The sequence below is a fragment of the Microcebus murinus genome, chromosome 24, assembly GCF_040939455.1.
Source record: "Microcebus murinus isolate Inina chromosome 24, M.murinus_Inina_mat1.0, whole genome shotgun sequence".
Lineage (NCBI taxonomy): Eukaryota > Metazoa > Chordata > Mammalia > Primates > Cheirogaleidae > Microcebus > Microcebus murinus.
This window is the reverse complement of record NC_134127.1, coordinates 8183210-8196481: the sequence shown is the minus strand read 5'-3', so window position 1 is coordinate 8196481 and position 13272 is coordinate 8183210. Positions and strand designations below refer to the sequence as shown.

At 41.4% G+C, this 13272-nt stretch overlaps 1 non-coding gene across 1 annotated transcript; it reads left to right on the top strand.

Moving 5' to 3' along the window:
• The first annotated feature begins 291 nt into the window (after window positions 1–291).
• Window positions 292–395, top strand: LOC142864298 (small nucleolar RNA U13). Its single transcript, XR_012914823.1, has one exon. It is a non-coding gene; the product is annotated as a small nucleolar RNA U13 (small nucleolar RNA).
• Window positions 396–13272: the final 12877 nt, after the last annotated feature.

The following is a 13272-nucleotide window of genomic DNA, read 5'->3' as shown; positions in this document are numbered from 1 at the left end:
CGACTTACGGTCGTAAAGCCAATAAAGATCCAGGTTCACGAAAAAAAAAAAAAGGTGAAAGGGTGGAGCTATGGAGAACATATTTGCATATATAACGATACTCTTTCTAATGTTTTCGTCCTCATCGGTTAACGCACAAAAAAACGAACAATCACGGAATATCAATGTGAGATTTTTTTAATGTAGGGGATTTTACAGGTCAAAACTGAATCTATGTGGACCACGTTAGTCACCCTTTCTGTAAAATTAGTGGCACATACCTGGGGCTCCTTAACAGCGCCCCCTGCTCTGATCCTTTTGTAGTTCATAAGCGTGATGATTGGGTTTTCACGCGCATGCGTGAGATGTGCCTCCCTCAAACCTTGTTACGACATCGGCACATTACCCGTCTGACGTGAACTTTAGAGGATCTTTTCTTCTAGTATTTGGTTGCTGGGGTGATCCTAGAGTCTTGAGTTTGCAGTTAGTTCTGGGTCTTCCTTTTGTCACGTGACAAGCTTAGGCCGCTGTTGTGTGTAGTGTTGCGCTTGCGCTGTTTCCGCGAGACTAGCTTCCTAGCTCCTGGCTAGACGGTTTGAGGAGTTAGAAGCTGCCGTCCGGCTCGCGGTGTAAGCGGCGCGTTCCGGGGCCGTCCTGGAGAGCCGCCCGCGGCTGCGGGTCCCCAGGGATTGAGGGAACGCGCGCCGTGTCGGCGTCCTAGTCGCCCCCGAGGGCGGCCTCGCGTCCGCGGGACCCTCGGCTCCCCGGGGCTGCCGGCTGTGCTGAGCCCTCGCGGCGAAACAGCAGGGCGCCTGCGCGCTAAAGCCCTTCGGGGTCTTCCGATCCAGTTTGGGGGGCTGTCCGCGGTGGGGGCGGTTGGGGAGGTCGAGGATGTCCCCCCAAGGGCGCGGGGGGCTACGGTGCAGGGACACCTACATACTTATGTCCCACCTTTGTCTTTCTTGCCGTGTGACCTTGGCGAAAAGTTGGCAACCTCTCGGTGCCTTCATTGCTTCTTTCTTTTCTTTCTCTCTTTTTTTTTTTTTTTGGTCTTTTCTTTGTTTCCCTCCCTCCCTTCTTTCCTTCCTTGTCTTCCTTTCTGTTCTAGAGGCAGGCCCTCGCCCTGTCACCCCGCAGCCTCCAACTCCCGGGTTCAGGTGATCCTCCGCACCTCAGCCTCCCCGGTGGCTTGGGATGGAGGGCCGTGCCACCACGCCCGGCTGCTTTTTGTTTGTTTTGTTTTGTTGTTGTTGTTGTTGTTGAGACAGTCTCGCTGTGTTGGCCCCATCTGGTCTCGAACTCCTGGCCTAAAGCGATCCTCCGGCCTTGACCTCCCAAAGTGCTGGGATTGACAGGCGTGAGCCACCGAGCCCAGCCTGTGCCTTGATTTCCCCACTGGAAAAAAAAATGTGGGGTGGTAATGATCCCTACCTCTTAGGATTGTTATGAGAAATAAAGGAGTTAAATATATGTAGACCCGCTCAGGACAACGTCTGTTCAGCGGAAAATTCTATTACTATATAGCTGTTGGCTCTTATTGTTAGGCCGCAGCTGCTGGGCGGACTTGCCATTTCCTCTTTCCGGGGGAATTTTTGCCATCTAGAACCTCTTTGATTTGGTTTTCCCTTCTCCGACCGATTGGTGGCACTCACGATTTTCTAAGCCGTTTCAGTCACTGCTGACACGTATTTGCTCCCGGAGGGAGCTCTCCTGGATAAAGGCCCTCATGGAACCAAGATGCCAATCGATGGACAGTCCCTGTGTCCCTCCTGCGCGTTAGGTTTCTTCCCCGTGCCATGTGCCCCTTGTGCCAAGTGGATCCAAGCACGCACTTGGTCATGAGGAAAGCACTTGTGTTGTAAAGATCTCCCCTGCTACAGCTCGGTTTCCTGAAGCCACAGGCCGTGTCTTCATTGCCAGTGCCTGGCACAGTTTGTTCATGCAGTAAATGTTTGTCCATGGACCCACATGTCCATCCACAGAGGACTGGCTGAGTAAGCCACGCACGTCTACACAATGCAGTTCTGTGCAGCTGTACAGAAAAAAAGAAGACCATCTTTGTGGACCGTCATGGAACTCAGGATGTATTGTCAAGTGAAAAAGAATAGGGCAGAGCCCATGTATATGTTGCCTTTCTTGTAAGAAAGATGGGATTACATCTCTCTCCAAGCACTAAAAAAAGAAAAAAAAAAAAAGAAAGATGGGAAAATAGATATAATCATGTGTGCATTTGTTTATATATGTTAAAGGAGAATCAATAGAATACAAATGACAAGCTAATAAAATTGATTACATATAAGAAAAGAACAGGGTGAAGGAAATAGGAATAGAAGCCAGACTTCTCTGTGTATACTGCGGTTTATTGTTGTGACTTTGGAATCATGTACATGTTTTACATAATTATTTTTGAAAAGAAAATAACACAGTATTTCCTAAAAGAATAGAAATATCTGGGGGATGGTCATGCTGGAAACTCAGACTTGTGGGGGGAGGGGGGGAAAGGGCATTTTTTGAAACCTTAACATTTGTACCCCCACAATATGCCAAAATAAAAAAAAAAAAAGAATAGAAATAAAATGTGTATTGAGTCACTAGCATAACCACATAGAAAAATAAGAAACTGACTTTAAAACTCATGAATTTGACTACATATCTTTAGTGTAAAATAGTCTAAGGACAGACAAGAATGGCAATGAAATAAACTGTATTTAGTAATAATATTGTTAGTAATAATACTTGTTATTTGGCTGCTATTACATATATTGTGTATAATTTACATATAAATAAAAATAGCAAATAAGCAATTATCTTAATATTGTTAGACACCAAGGCTTTCCATTAAAACAGAAACAAGTGTCAAATCAATGAAGTTAGGTATAAATTCTATAATCTGAAATTTAAATTGGCATTGTCAGTATGATTTCATAATTAAGTTTTCTCATTCTACAAAATACATTTATCTGGATTGTGTCCACTGAATGAACCAAGAAGCAATGACAGTCCAAAAGCTGTGAGCATGCCCTAGTCCAAATTCATAGTCTAAATGCCATTTCCTGCTAACAGAAATCAGCAAACATTTAGGAAATGACTGATTACAGAATTGGGGCAGGAAGTCCTCCACTTGTGGTGTTTGTCTTTTTTTTTTTTTGAGACAGAGTCTCACTTTGTTGCCCAGGCTAGAGTGAGTGCCGTAGCGTCAGCCTAGCTCACAGCAACCTCAATCTCCTGGGCTCAAGCAATCCTACTGCCTCAGCCTCCCGAGTAGCTGAGACTACAGGCATGCACCACCATGCTCGGCTAATTTTTTGTATATATATATTTTTAGTTGGTCAATTAGTTTCTTTCTATTTTTAGTAGAGACGGGGTCTCGCTCAGGCTGGTTTCGAACTCCTGACCTTAACCAATCCACCTGCTTCGGCGCTTGTGGTGTTTTGTTATGCCAGAAAGCAAGGTAGCTACCAAATACCTCCGAGATTAATAACACCAGATCCAAGATGAAGGGCACCCTTTAGCCAAAGATGGAACAATCTGAGCATGAAAAAGAATAATGACTGCAATGATTCGAAACATATCAAATATATATAAATCCATGAATTCATAGTGATGATACTAAAAACAATCCCTCATCATCCACCTTTGGCTCACCTGTGGAACCAACTCTTTATTTTGAAGATTGATATATAAATGGGGGAAAAAATATCAAGCATTTATTCTGCTGTATGTTTTGTGAGAGTAAAAGGTGACACAGAACTGATGGAATTAGAAAGTCACTATTCTAATGAAGTATAGGGACAAAGACAGTCACCGATGGCGATTACAATTACGAGGTGAAAGGTTGATGAGAAACTTTATATCACTAAACTATTGATTTATCTAACATCACACAAGTGAGACAACCAGATACCACTTGCCTCTCAAGGAAGTACCCACCACCTATGAAATATCCTTGCACAAAAATTGATCCTAAACCTACTCGAACTTCTAGATCTACTACCAAATGACAAGAAATATGGAGGACAAAGAAAAAGGCACCAAGATAGTATAATCAGTCAAGGCAAGGATATGGGAAATTCTACGAATTACCCAGTTTCTTAAGTAAATTTTATAACCAGCATGAAAGCAATTGGCATGGAGGAAGAACTGATATAAGCTAAAAGTTTTAAGATATCTCAACAGGCAATGTAGGATCTTATTTTCAGTAAACAAATTGTAAAAAAAAGACATATTTAAGACAATTGGGGAAATGTGGACTTAGATCAACTATTAGGGTGTTTATGTAATTTGTCATCTAAGCAGCATATGTTGACAGTTCAAGAAGACAGTTTTAATAATTATGCTGGTACAGAGGTATAAACTGGATCTGTCCCAGGAAAACTTGACTACCTGGGTGTTACTCAGTTTTGTGGAATTATTGTTAATTGTTTTAGATTGATAATGTTGGTATGTTTGTGTAGTCTTTAAAAGCTATTTGTTAGAAAAGCAATTCTCAAAGTGTTTAGTCTTGGGACCCTTTACACTCTAAAAAAGTTATTGAGTCATACTAGGATGGCTAGAATCAAAAACACAAGAAATAAATTTTGGCAAGGATGTTAAGAAATTGGAAGAGAAATCGGAGTGCTCATGCATTGCTGATTAAAATGTAAAATGGTGCAGCTGCTGTGGAAAAATAGTTTGACAGTTTCTCAGAAAGTTAAACAGAGAGTTAAGCATATGACCTAGGAATTCTACTCCTAGATATATAGCCAAGAGAACTACATACATGTATTCATACAAAAACCTGATTTTTTTTTTCTTTTTTTCTTTTTTTTTTTTTTCCAAACAAGTCAGTTGTCTGAAAAAACCTGATCTTGAATGCTCATTGGAGCATTATGCACGATAGCCAGTGGAAACAACCCCCAAGTCCCCAACTGATGAATGAATAAACACAATGTAGTATCTGCATACAGTGGAATATCATTTGCCCATGAGAAAGAATGAAGCTCTGATATATACTATAACATGGGTGACCCCTAAAGACATTATATTAAGTGAAATAAGCCAGAGACAAAAGGCCACATATCATATGATTCCATTTATAGGAAATGTCCAGAATAGGCCTATCAATAGAGTCAGAAAGTAGATTCGTGGTTGCCAGGAGAAGGAAGGGGCAGGAGAAATTAGAGACTGACTGCTATCAGGTTTGGGGTTTTCTTTTCAGGTGATAAGAATGCTCTGGAATTAGGCAGGGTGTGGTGGCTCACGCCTGTAATCCTAGCACTTTGGGAGGCTGAGGCGGGAGGATCGCTTAAGGCCAGGAGTTTGAGACCAGCCTGAGCAACATAGCGAGACCCTGTCTCTACAAAACAGAAAAATTAGCTGGAGATGGTGGCACACGCCTATAGTCCCAGGATGACTTGAGCCCAGGAGTTTGAGGTCGCAGTGAGCTATGATGATGCCACTGCACTCTAGCCCAGGCAACAGGGTGAGACACTGTCTTAAAAAAAAAGTGCTCTGGAATTAGCTAGTGGTGGTGGTTGCCCAACTTTGTGAATATACCAAAACCTAGTGAGTTGTATACTTTAAAGTGGTAATTCTTAGGGTTTGTGAGTGAAATCCCAATCAAAAAATAATTTTAAAAAGTATTGAGTGTTGGTAGAAATATGGATGGTGAAAGAAAAAATAAAAAATAAATGAAAAGTATTGAGGACCTCAAAGAGCTTTTCTTTATGTGTAAGGGATAAATGTTTAGGTAAATATATTTTTTTCTATATTAGAAATTAAAACTGACAATTTAAAAAATATCCATTTAGGCCGGGTGTGGTGGCTCACGTCTGTAATCCTAGCACTCCGGGAGGCTGAGGCGGGAGGAGGCTGAGGCTCAAGGTCAGGGGTTCAAAACCAGCCTGAGCAAGAGCAAGACCCCGTCTCTACTAAAAAGAGAAAGAAATTAATTGGCCAACTAAAAATATATAGAAAAAGTTAGCCGGGCATGGTGGCGCATGCCTGTAGTCCCAGCTACTCGGGAGGCTGAGGCAGGAGGATCGCCTGAGCCCAGGAGTTTGAGGCTGCTGTGAGCTAGGCTGACATCACTGCATTCTAGCCAGGGGAACAGAGTGAGACTCTGTCTCAAAAAAATAAAAAATAAAATAAAATAAATAAAAGTATTCATTTAATTCTTCTAAACATAGCAATAATAAAAATATTACATGTTAAATAACGACTTATATTATGAAAAATAACCATATTTTCCAAACAAAATAGTGACAAGAGTGGCATTGTTTTACATTTATGTAAACAAATTTGTAAAAAATTTGCGACTCTCTTTCATATTGGCTATATCCTCAGGTCTGCTGCTGCCTTCAGTCTGTGTTGGAAAATTCTACTATACCCTTGAGAAAGTGAGAATGAAAAAGACAAACAATATATTAATACTGTTGTAAAAATAGTTTTGACCTAGCAGTCTCCCTGAAGGAGTCTTTGTAACCCCCAGGAGCCTGCAGACCACACTTTGTGAAGTGCTATCAGAAATACACGCAAGTATTAATAATAGTTGAAGTGATATGATGATATCTGGGATTTGCTTTAAAATTCTCAAGGGAGGGCTGGTGGGGAAGGAGTGCTGGAGAGATAAATGAAAAAGATTATCAACACGTTGCCAGAGGTTGAAGCTGGTGGATGGATCATGTCTTTAGTCTCTTGTCTTTAGCGAATGTCTCAAATGACCCATGATAGAAATTGTTGTTACTGCTCTTATTTTATCCACCGCCAAGAATCGTAGATTATTTCTCTTATTTTAATCAATGCTATTTAACTGAACAAAAAGACCTTGAGGTCGTTGGTGGGAGGGAAAACCAAGTTAGGGATTGGATATGTAAAGATCCAAAGATGAATGAGATACAGTTGCTGCCTTCCACAGGTTCTCATCTGGTCGGGGACACGGTGTTGCACAGTCGTGGGAAGGAACTAAAAGGAAGGCATTTGATAAATAATCTGTCATATTTAATGAGCACCAGCTGCGGGCCTTCCATACATACACTTCCTCCGCACAGTAACCCTCTGAGACTCGCGGCATTATCTCTGTTTTGCAGATGAGGAAACTGGAGCTCTGAGAAGTTGAGTAACTTGCCAAGATCTCACAGCGGAAAGTGGCAGAACTGTGATGTCAACTTAGGACCGGTGACTCCACGGCCTGTGCTTGTCACAGCTCCACCCTTTTCTTTCTTTCTTTCTTTCTTTCTTTCTTTCTTTCTTTCTTTCTTTCTTTCTTTCTTTCTTTCTTTCTTTCTTTCTTTCTTTCTTTCTTTCTTTCTTTCTTTCTTTCTTTCTTTCTTTCTTTCTTTCTTTCTTCCTTCCTTCCTTCCTTCCTTCCTTCCTTCCTTCCTTCCTTCCTTCCTTCTTTCTTTCTTTCTTTCTTTCTTTCTTTCTTTCTTTTTTTGACACAGTCTCACTCTAGCCCTGGCATCATCCTAGCTCACAGCAACCTCAAACTCCTGGGCTCAAGCGATCCTCCTACCTCAGCCTCCCAAGTAGCTGGGACTACAGGCATGCGCCACCATGCCCGGCTAATTTTTTCTATATATTTTTAGCTGGCCAATTGATGTCTTTCTATTTTTAGTAGAGACGGGATCTCGCTCTTGCTCAGGCTGCTTTCGAACTCCTGACCTTGAGCAATCCTCCCACCTCGGCCTCCCAGAGTGCTAGGATTATAGGCATGAGCCACCACACCCGGCCTCCACCCTTTCTTTCTAAACCTTTCAGTTACACAAGCCTGCAGTGTCACTCTCACTGTGTACCACGTGGATGGCACTCAACGGAAGCCCAGGTGGTGGCCCAGGGGACAACTGGGTTGGTCTTCACACCGTACCTACCCCCTCATGCAATCCACACAATTTAAATTCGTGCAGTAGGCATTTTTGTCCAAGGTTGTCTTCTTCTCCTTTCATATTCTTTCTCTTCCTGCAGTTCTTGGAAAGCAATCTGGAAACATCTCTTAAAAAAGTAAATAAATTCAATGGCAACTCGACTCTTGAAACTATCAAATACAAATAATCATGTGTACAGATATGGAGTCAAGACCATCAAGATAAATGAGTAGGTTCATCGCATCACTATTCATAGAACAAAAACCTAGAAACAAAGTGAAGGCTCATCAAAGGCACATCCACACTAGAGAATTCTCCAACCATTTTTTTTTTGTTTTTGAGACAGAGTCTCACTTTGTTGCCCAGGCTAGAGTGAGTGCCCTGGCGTCAGCCTAGCTCACAGCAACCTCAAACTCCTGGGCTCAAGGGATCCTACTGCCTCAGCCTCCCGAGTAGCTGGGACTACAGGCATGCGCCACCATGCCCGGCTAATTTTTTCTCTATATATTAGTTGGCCAATTAATTTATTTATATTTATAGTAGAGACGGGGTCTCACTCTTCCTGAGGCTGGTTTCGAACTCCTGACCTCGAGCAATCCGCCCGCCTCGGCCTCCCAGAGTGCTAGGATTACAGGCGTGAGCCACCGCGCCCGGCCTTGTGAGGTTTTGTTAAGTGCTGAACGTAAGATGTGGGAGATGCTGTGAACGCCTGTTCATAAGACAATGCTTTTTAAAAAAGAATGCTCTATCTATGTAGATCCGTACACATGCGCAGGTATAAGAATACTTGAGCAAGAAGGAAACATGGGAGGAACGTTCCCAGGTTCTCAGCATCAATGGGTGATGTTGGAAGGATGTTGATGTCAAAGAAGAGAGGGTGACAGGAAGGTGGAGGGACTAAGCAAAACAAAGAAAAAAGGAAAGAAAAATTAAATGATCACACTTTTTTTACAAGGCATGTATGTTACTCTGTTTATGTACTTATGTAAAATTATGTATGAGTGTGATTATGTATAAAGAGATTAAATATAAAAATATTGCCTTTAAGAAGAAATGGAAAGCTGGACGACATTCCAGGGCATTTGTAAATAGACACTAAGCCATACCTCTCAGCTTTCCAAAGACCAGATGATTGACAATTTGTGGAGAAGCCCTCTTCATAAGGAAAAACGAAAGCGAGAGAAAGTAAAATAGGAGTGTTTGTTCCCCTTCATTCTACTAAGAGTAGCAACCAACGTGATTAAAGCATTACAATATTCTGACTGTGCTTTCGAGGTTCACATGGTCTAAACATGGTTAATAATAGGATTTTGAAACACACTGTAAGATAATTATTGCTTGCAGCAGAGCTACTTTTCTGATTATAGGCCAAACGGAAAAATGATAGTACAATATTTACAGTCCTTGAATGCCTGTTAAGAGCAAGGCAACCACGATATCCTTTTGCATAGGAGGCTCCAAATTTTTTTAAGATTACCAGCCGGAGCAAGAACAAGACCCCATCTCTACAAAAAATAGAAAAATGAGCCGGCTGTGGTAGCATGCACCTGTAGTCCCAGCTACCTGGGAGGCTGTTGAGCCCAGGAGTTTGAGGTTGCAATGAGCTATGATGATGCCACTGAGTTGTAGACTTCAGCCAGGGTGACAGAGCAAGACTCTGTCTCAAAAAAAGAAAAAAAAAAAAAATTAACATTGATTATAAGGCTGGTCCTCATCAACTAGTTACTTGATCACCCTGAAATACGCTTTGTACAGGAAAAGAAGGATACAAAAGGCTTGATCCTTTCCTTTCACTTACTAATTTTTAGAATAATGAGTTTAGTGCCCTAGCAACCTTCAATGGATAGCTGATATTTTGTTCTTGCTGTTCCTGTTAATTTCATATGATCTCAAGGAATTTTATAGATGTGATGAGTTTTATTCCATTGTCATTATTCCTTTCATACTCAAATCGTCCCATCTTTTGCCAATGGGAGTCTTTTCATTTTGGCTTCTGTGTTCTTTTAACATGATCAGTAGTCTTGGACCGCTTCCTTGCTTTCCAGAATAGCGAGATTGAATCAAGCATTTCTCCAAAGAGCCCTGGTGTCTTCTAAGTGAAAATGCTATTCAAGGGCTACACTTTGAAGAGTATGATTTCAGTTTTCTAGGTCTCAGTGGACACATCTGGGAAATATGTGCTCTTTAAAAGGAGAAAAGAACTCATGAATTCATATTAGTTCATTCATGTAGTTTGAATTCATGTAGTTTGAATTTAAGATTTTAGGCTTATACTTCTTTAATATGAGACTTATCCCTCCTCTCTTTTACTGAAAAATTTGGTTCCTAATAACAGAATTACTTATTTGCTTTATCCTGAAATATGCACGTAAGTGTATGAAAATAATAATAGCGTTATTACTAAACATAAGATTATTGAACATAATTTAAGATTTCTTTGCTGTTCTTTTTTGTCTTTAGGATATACCTAGTAAATAATTACAAGCAAATTGCCATGTTTCAAGTCACTTGAAACAGACTTTTTTGGCTGGGCGAGGTGGCTCACACCTGTCATCCTAGCACTCTGGGAGGCTCGAGGTCAGGAGTTCGAAACCAGCCTGAGCAAGAGCGAGACCCAGTCTCTACTATAAACAGAAAGAAATTAATTGGCCAACTAATATATATAGAAAAAAAAAAATTAACCGGGCATGGTGGCGCATGCCCGTAGTCCCAGCTACTCGGGAGACTGAGGAAGGAGGATTGCTTGAGCCCAGGAGTTTGAGGTTGCTGTGAGCTAGGCTGATGCCAGGGCACTCACTCTAGCCTGGGCACAAAGTGAGACTCTGTCTTGAAAAAAATAAAAGAAATAGACTTTTTTCCTACATGTCTGTGATGGTTAATTTTAGGTGTTAACTGGGTTAAAGGATACCCAGATGGCTGGTAAAGCATTATTTCTGAGTGTATCTGCAAGAGTGTTTCCTGCAGAGATTGGCATCTGACTCAGCGGACTGAGTAAGATCTTCCCTCCTTCCAATGTGGACAGGCATCATCGAATTTGTTGAGAGCCTGCATAGAACAAAACGGCGGGGGAAAGGTGAATTCACTTGTCTCCTTTGGAGCCGGGACACCCATCTTCTCCTGCCTTTGGACTTCAGAACTCCAGGTTCACAGACCGTCAGACTTTGGGACTTACGTAAGTGGCCGCCGGGTTCTCAGGCCTTTGACTCAGACTGGATCACACCACTGACCTCCCTGGTGTTTCAGCTTGCAGATGGTGTATCGTGAGACTTCTTATCCTCCATAATCGTGAGTCAATTCCCATAATAAATCTCCTCTTACCTGTGTCTCCATCTGTCTGTCTTTCTATCCATCTGTCTTTTTGGTCTGTTTCTCTAGAGAATCCTGACTAATACAATGGCTATGTGACCAACTTGATATACATTTAGATTCACTTATTTTTGGTTTTCTTTCAATTTTTTAGGAATGGCTTTCTCTCTTCTCATTCACTTTTTTTATTTTTTGAGACAGAGTCTCACTCTATTGCCCAGGCTAGAATCCCGTGGCGTCAGCCTAGCTCACAGCAACCTCTAACGCCTGGGCTCAAGTGATCCTCCTGCCTCAGCCTCTCGAGTATTTAGGACTATAGGCATGTGCCACCATGCCCAGCTAATTTTTTTTTGTATATATTTTTAGTTGTCCAGCTAATTTTTTTTTAGTAGAGACAGAATCTCACTCTTGCATCAGGCTGGTCTCGAACTCCTGAGCTCAAACAATCCACCTACCTTGGCCTCCCAGAGTGCTAGGATTACAGGCATGAGCCACCATGCCCGGCCAAGAGCTATTGGTTTTTATCTCCAAAATATTAATCATCCTTTTTTTTTTTTTTTTTTTTGCTGCTGCTGTCACCATTTCTTTCCAAGTCTTAAAGAACCACTCCAGTGGCTCTCTATTGGCCTCTTCCATTCTTGTCCAAAATTCCATCACCATTAAAAACTCAACTGAGGCAGGCACGGTGACTCACGCCTGTAATCTCAGCACTTTGGGAGGCTGAGGTGGGAGGATTGCTTGACTCCAGGAGTTTGAGACCAGCCTGGACAATATAGCAAGACCCCATCTCTATAAAAATTTAAAAATTAGCCAGGCTAATTAGTTCCAGCTACTTGAGAGGCTGAAGCAAGAGAGTTGCTTGAACCCAGGAGTTCAAGTTTGCAGGGAGCTAAGATTGATCCACCGTACTCCAGCCTGGGTGACGGAGTGAGACCTTGTCTCAAAAAAAAAAAAATAAAGTACAGTTATCCATATTGGACTTCACTACAAACAGCACATTCAATGGATATCAGCTCTGACTGAATATAAAGCAAATCCTGGATGCGGTGCCTATAACTTAGGACATGCTCAATAAAAGACAGTTGTATTAATTAGGATGATTGGGGAGAAATACATGAGCATTCTTATTTCTTACAGACTTTTCATTGAGTCCCGTTGTTTGGTTGCATAACTTCCCATGGTTTTAGAAACAAAAATAGCCCATAATTATTAGCGTGACTTTGAGTCTTTCCTATATATTCTTTTATGTACTTCCTTAACCATACTCTGAGGTGGTTACTATTATCTCCATTTTACAGAGAAGAAAAATGAGGTTTAGCCAGACTAAGGATGTAGGGTGAGGGTCTCCCAGCTAATTAGAGGCAGAGCCGGGTTTAAAACCCATTCTTTGGATTCCAGAGCCAGCTTTGTTTATTCCACTATACAAATTAATCTCATAATGAGGAGTCGGAGGGCAAGTACCCATGTTTTCCCAAAACACGGCCACATTTCAACCCTGACTCTTGCCAGCAACCTTTTTGTTTCTCAAAGATTGAGCTCTTCACCATTTACAACTAATGACTATGAGCAAGAATCATTCATTCGGAACTGCTTTTCTCTTCATCGGTACCCGCTTTGTGTGTTTCTCTTTGTAGACTTTAAAGAAATTACTTCTAGTTGCTTTATCCTACGGGAATGTCTCACTTCAACAAAAACGTTATTTTATATGCAGATGTTAGTGTTTCAAAACACATACATTAAAAACTGGAAAAGCCCTTAAATCCCATTTTTAAAGAATTTTTTTTTTTTTTTTTGCCTACAAAGACTCAGCATAGAATTTCTTTAAATAATGCAATCCCCCTGGCACGTTGAAAGCAATTATTCAATTCAATGTACATAACTTCCGGAGCACATAACACAGGGTTGCCTGTAATTCATTGCCCGGCAGCGAAATCTGTTTCTCATGTTTCTAAATCTGAATGTATAAATTCTTAATCTTACAAACCTGTGATGAATTTGTGGGACTACTGCGTTTGCCATATTGTCAGCATAGAATAAGATTTTGCTTCTTGGCAGAGCGATGAAGCTAAGGATATTGCATTCTAACCATGAGGAAACACAGATTTCCTTCTAGTCAGCATTCTTCCTTTCAAAAAGGTTGCTCAAA